Raw genomic sequence first — 5,202 nt, forward strand, 5'->3', positions numbered from 1 at the left:
TTTTTGTCCCACATGATCCTGCCCACAAGGGTTCCCAGGTTAAGGTATGGGGAGAGCCCATGGCCAGGAGAACTGAGGCCCACACAGGACCTACATGATGAGTCAGAGTGAGGCTGGGGGAGAGGACAGCCTTTGAGAGGCCAAGGCTGTGTTGTGGGAGGGAAGTATTACCAGCTTTTTGGGGGTCAGCTGGAAAGGCTTTCTGGAATTGGCGTTGATTCTCAATGTGGGAGCCACTAGGTTGGCCCCTAGTCCCAGCCGTCACAAGCTTGTGTGGACTAGTATGCATCTGCCCTCTGCTTACCTTGCCATGTCCAGCCCATGACCCTGGAGGGCAAGAGGGAGGTGTGTCCTGCTGCAGGGCAGAGGGATTCTGGCCTAGGTGTGTGTGGCAACTCCTGAGGCTGCAGGCTCCAGTTTTTGCTGGCTCACTGAAGCAGTCTCCGGAGAAGCTGGGGCTTCTAGGAGTGGTTCTGGTGCTGCGTGGTCTTGGCTAGTTCTCATCTCTTGGAACATTTCCTCCCCTGCAAAATGAGTGGTTGGCAAAGGTGATCATCTAAATCCCCCTGCACTGGGATTCATGACAGGAGTCTGCGGGTGGGGGACACCTGGACAGCCCAGCCTGAGACCCTGTGCCCTGGGGTGAGCCAGATGACAGGCTCAGGGAGTCATGGGGGCAAGGGGATTCTCTCTGTGCAGCTGCCTCCTGGAGGGCCTTTTGGGGGCTAAAAGTGCCACCCTGCAAGCTTCCCTCCATGGCTTCTGCCCCCCTCCCCGGCCCCATTTTGTCCCCTTGGTGTCACATTCCACAGTGGAAAGCGATCCCTCGCTCAAGGACTGAGGATTACAATCAGGAGAGAAGCCTGGGTCGCCCTGGGAACACTCACGTAGCCTTTTCCCACCGGTGCCCTCCTCCTCTGGTCAAAGGCTAGGGTAGGGGGATGATCTTGATGCACCCCAGCCTGAGGGAGCAGTAGGGTCTCTGGGGCTGGGGGGCTGGTCAGCCTTTCCTTCCCTCCCTGGGGTTCAGCAACCCCAGGGAGGGAGTGAACTGTGTTGAGAAGCCCCCAGTGCACCCTCTCAGGAGGTAATTGGGGCCTAGGTCCTGGGTTTCCATGTGCTTGGGCTCCCCTGCCCCCTCACTTCTGCCCTGACCCCTCCCGCAGGCTGCAGTGCCACTCCCCATCCCTACTAAGCTGGGGATTTCCGCAGGCTGAGCCAACCGCCTGACCCTAATTATGGCGCCTTCATCCTGTTGAGGTTAAGCTCCCTATGACTTTCTCTCCTACCACCCCAGAGGCCAGGCTTGGGGTCAGACACTCAAGAGGCTCAAGCGTGCTGTGCACCCTCTGGAAAGGGTTGATGGGCCCCTGTGTCCTTGGGTGGTTGGGAGGCAGCTTCCTGTGGGTCTGGGTAGACAAATTAAGATAATTTCTCTGGGCCGGGCGCGGTGGCTCACGCCTGTAATCCCAGCACTTTGGGAGGCCGAGGAGGGTGGATCACAAGGTCAGGAGATCGAGACTATCCTAGCTAACAAGGTGAAACCCCATCTCTACTAAAAAAATACAAAAAAAGTAGCCAGGTGTGGTGGCGAGCACCTGTAATCCCAGCTGCTCAGGAGGCTGAGGCAGGAGAATGGTGTGAACCCGGGAGGCGGAGTTTGCAGTGAGCCGAGATTGCTCCACTGCGCTCCAGCCTGGGCGACAGAGTGAGACTCTGTCTCAAAAGAAAAAAAGATAGTTTCTCTGGAGAGCCCTTAGGACAGAGGGGAGCCCTGGGGAGCCAACCTCTAGAGGGCTGGGAAGTCTGAAGATGGGGAACTCCTAGAGGACCCATTCTCAACCCTTGCTGCCTATAGAATCACCTAGATTTTCTTAAAATTACCTATGTCTTAGCCAACCCCTACCAATTTTGATTTCCTTAGGGCTGGGCAAACATGGGTATTTGAAAAATCCTCTCAGTGATTTCCATGTACAGCCAATCTGAGAATCCTGCCCTGTCCTCCACCCTATGGTGCTGTTGAGGAGACTGAGGCTCAGTGAGCAGAGGCCCTTGATGGAGGCCACCCCACTAGTTGGGGCAAGGCTGGGTCAGAACTTGAGGCTTCTAACCCCATGGCAGGCTCCTTCCTCAAGGCCTCCTCTCTCCCCCAGGGGCTGGTCTGGTGTCCCATTGAGTGTTACCTGTATTCATTTCACCATTTGGGCACTGGGGAGCTGTGTGATCCTTGGCAAGTTGCTTAACCTTGCTGTACCTTGGTTTCTTCTTTGTGATAATGGGCTCTAGTGGTAAGAATTGGACAAAATGATGCCTGCAAGGTGTTCAGTAGCACTTGAGGGAAGAGTAGCTACTGTTCTGCTTTTTGCCTGGAGCCAGGCCTGGTGCTGCAGGATCTGGGCAGAGGCCTCCTTAATTGTCCCCACTCATCAGGCAAGTGAAGCCCTTAGAGCTGGAACTTCGGAGGGTGGAGTCCCCGGGAAGTAGTCACCCCTGAGGCTCCCCAGGGCCCTGACAGGGAGTTGGGAGGTGTAGGAAAAGTGTAAAGAATGACTTCCTTGCACACTTGACTTCATGCACTTCCAGATGGAGGTGTCAATGGTCAGGATTCTACAGTTATACGAGTGACCACCAGGAGTCACCCTCAGCTCATGCTTGAAGTGAAAGCAACACCGAAAGAGGGAAACGAGCTGTAAGGAAGAAAAGGGGGAGGACACCCCACCACAGAGTGGATGAACCTGGAGAGGACCCAAGGCTGCCAGAGTGGCTGCTTCATTTCTGCAGGAAGGCGCAGGACAGAGCTCAGACAGGTGGCCACCGTGCCAGCAGGCAGAGGAGGGAGCAAAGGCTCGTTTGTCTGCCTTTGGAGTTCTCCTTCCCATGCTGATGTCAAATCACAATTCAACAGATTCTTTATGGGGCACCTGCTGCACACAGAGGGACAGGAATATTACTGAAAACCTAGTATATGCCACACCCTATACACACAGTGGGCTACTCAACATCCACAACAACTCTGTATAGTAAGTACAAATATTGGTCCCAATATACAGATTGGGAAACTGAGGCTTATACCAGTTATGTGTTGTGCCCAAGGTCACCAAGCTGGATGAGGATCGTCTGGAGCCTAAATTCTTTCTCCTACACCAGATTGACTTCCAGAGAGTTCTAGGATACAAAGCTGGCAACAGACTTTCTGCCAGGTAGAGGGATGTGGCAGGTGACAACCCTGTCTGGCTCTGCTAATCAGGATCCAGTAAGACGCTCAAGACAGGTGGCCACTCTGCTGGCAGGCAGAGGAGGGAGCTGTGCTCCCTGGGGTGGGTAGAAGTAGGATTTGGGTAGGTGCTGGGTGTTGGACACGGGCAGGCTGCAGACATAGCAGCAATGAGGGGAGACTCTCTCAACCTGCCCACGTCCTCCTCTGAGCAATCTCCCCACCCCAGAATTATTTCAGTTTCCTCATCTGTCAGTTCTAGGGGTGGACTTTGTTCATTCAATGCTGTGTCCCTGACCTCTGCTCCCTGCCAGGCTCTGAACTAGTCATGTGTCAGGCTAGATACTTAGATGGACAAGACAAGCCATCCCCTGCCCACAGCTGCCCCACCTGAAGTCTAGGCCAGTGACCTCCGAAGTCTTTTTGATCATGTGCCCTTAGCAATAAAAAAGACTGTTGAGTACACACCTGTCATACGAGTATATTTTTATATAGTTTACCTTGTAAAACACACTCACACTAAACAAAAAAAGGATTAGATGAAAAATAAATAGGCATTCTAAAATTTTCTTTCAGCACCCCTGAACCACGCACACATATGGCACCTGAAACCCAACTGCTCCACGAGCTGGGAGGGTACGGTCAGTCCAGCCATACTCAGGACGGATGTGTGGTCAGTGTTTCAAAACATCCTTGCCCACCCCTTTATGCCCTAGCAACGGAAGGGAGAAACTTCAGATACAGCAGGTGGGAGTGTGGGCAGATGGGAAGCGTAAGCAGGGATATGTCTGGGGAGGAAGACAAGAGGTAGGTTTTTATTTTAGACTGTGATGTTGAAAATTTTGTGATCACTTTTTACACTGTCCCAGGACATACAGAACCAGGACATAGTGTCCCAAGTAGTATCTAATTTCATATACTTTAGGCAGTTCTATTCCATTTCCAAAGGTTTAGAATATCACCCCCCACCAACCCCCAGGAAACTGGGGAGCACTCCCTCCACCACACACCCTTGGGACAGGAAGGACAGACCCTGGTTGGGGAGGCACTTAGGTGTCCCTTCCTTAGGGGTTTTATCTCCCACTTCCCCTCCTGAGACCCCCTCGCCTGGGCAGGTCCTCATGCAGGGTAGAGCACTGGAGGCCTCTATAAACATGGGTTACAGGAGAGAAGGGGCAAGAGGCCACAGCTGGGGTACATAAGGAAACCCCTCTGTGGGCCCCCTTACTCAGAGAACTCTCAGGAGAAACCCTTTCCCCCACCCCCAGTCCTGGCACCAAGCTGGAGAAAGACAAAATGGCTTGTGAAGGCATCTGTCTGCCCTCCAGGGTGGCTGCCAGGGTGGCAGCCATGATGGCTGGCCTGGTGTGGGTGCCTTTGTGTGCCATGACTGGGTGTCTGTTTCTGCAGTCACTAGGCGCTTGTTCTGTGGGGTGAGGGGTGTGGGGGTGGGGGCACGGCCTGTGGCAGGGCATGTACGTGAGGCTGGGCACGAAAAGCCTCACCCACCTCCTGCCAGGTACAACCAGCTGCTGGGGCCAACTGCCGACCGCCTCCTCCCTTCCCTGGGCACAGGCAGGCCGGGGGGCAAATGACTTGGCAGGCGCCTCCCCTCAGTTGGACCCACTAGGGCAGGGCCGGCTCACCTGGGGCACAGGCAGGGCTCCTGGCTGGGTGGGTGTTCTGCCAATCCCCTCCCCAACTCCTAAAGTGGAAGGGTGGTGGTGAGGCCAGGGAAGGGGTGCAGGTCAGAGATATGCCCCCTCTCCTCTCCCAGACTGTGCATGGGTAAAGCAGGGCAGAGAGGGGCTGGTGGAGGGGCGGGAAGTTTCTCTGTTTAGGGCCAGGAAATGATTTCCATGCAAATGAGATGCAAACTCCTTAATGAGTTTGCAATTAGGAGACCAAGGCTGCCAGGCCGGGCAGCGCCTGCAGGTTTTATGAATGGGCCAGCGTAGGGCGGGGGAAGGGGCGCGCCGGCCCGCCCC

At 54.8% G+C, this 5,202-nt stretch overlaps 1 long non-coding RNA gene across 1 annotated transcript in view; it reads right to left on the reverse strand.

Moving 5' to 3' along the window:
- Positions 1-4,008: 4,008 nt before the first annotated feature.
- Positions 4,009-5,202, reverse strand: part of LOC105524896 — a 4,039-nt gene continuing 2,845 nt past the window's right edge. The window contains exon 2 of the long non-coding RNA XR_001003828.1: positions 4,009-4,714. This is a non-coding gene — a long non-coding RNA (uncharacterized LOC105524896). The remainder of the gene's footprint in view (positions 4,715-5,202) is intronic.

This window comes from Colobus angolensis, unplaced genomic scaffold (assembly GCF_000951035.1).
Source record: "Colobus angolensis palliatus isolate OR3802 unplaced genomic scaffold, Cang.pa_1.0 Scaffold51, whole genome shotgun sequence".
In the NCBI taxonomy this organism is placed as follows: domain Eukaryota; kingdom Metazoa; phylum Chordata; class Mammalia; order Primates; family Cercopithecidae; genus Colobus; species Colobus angolensis.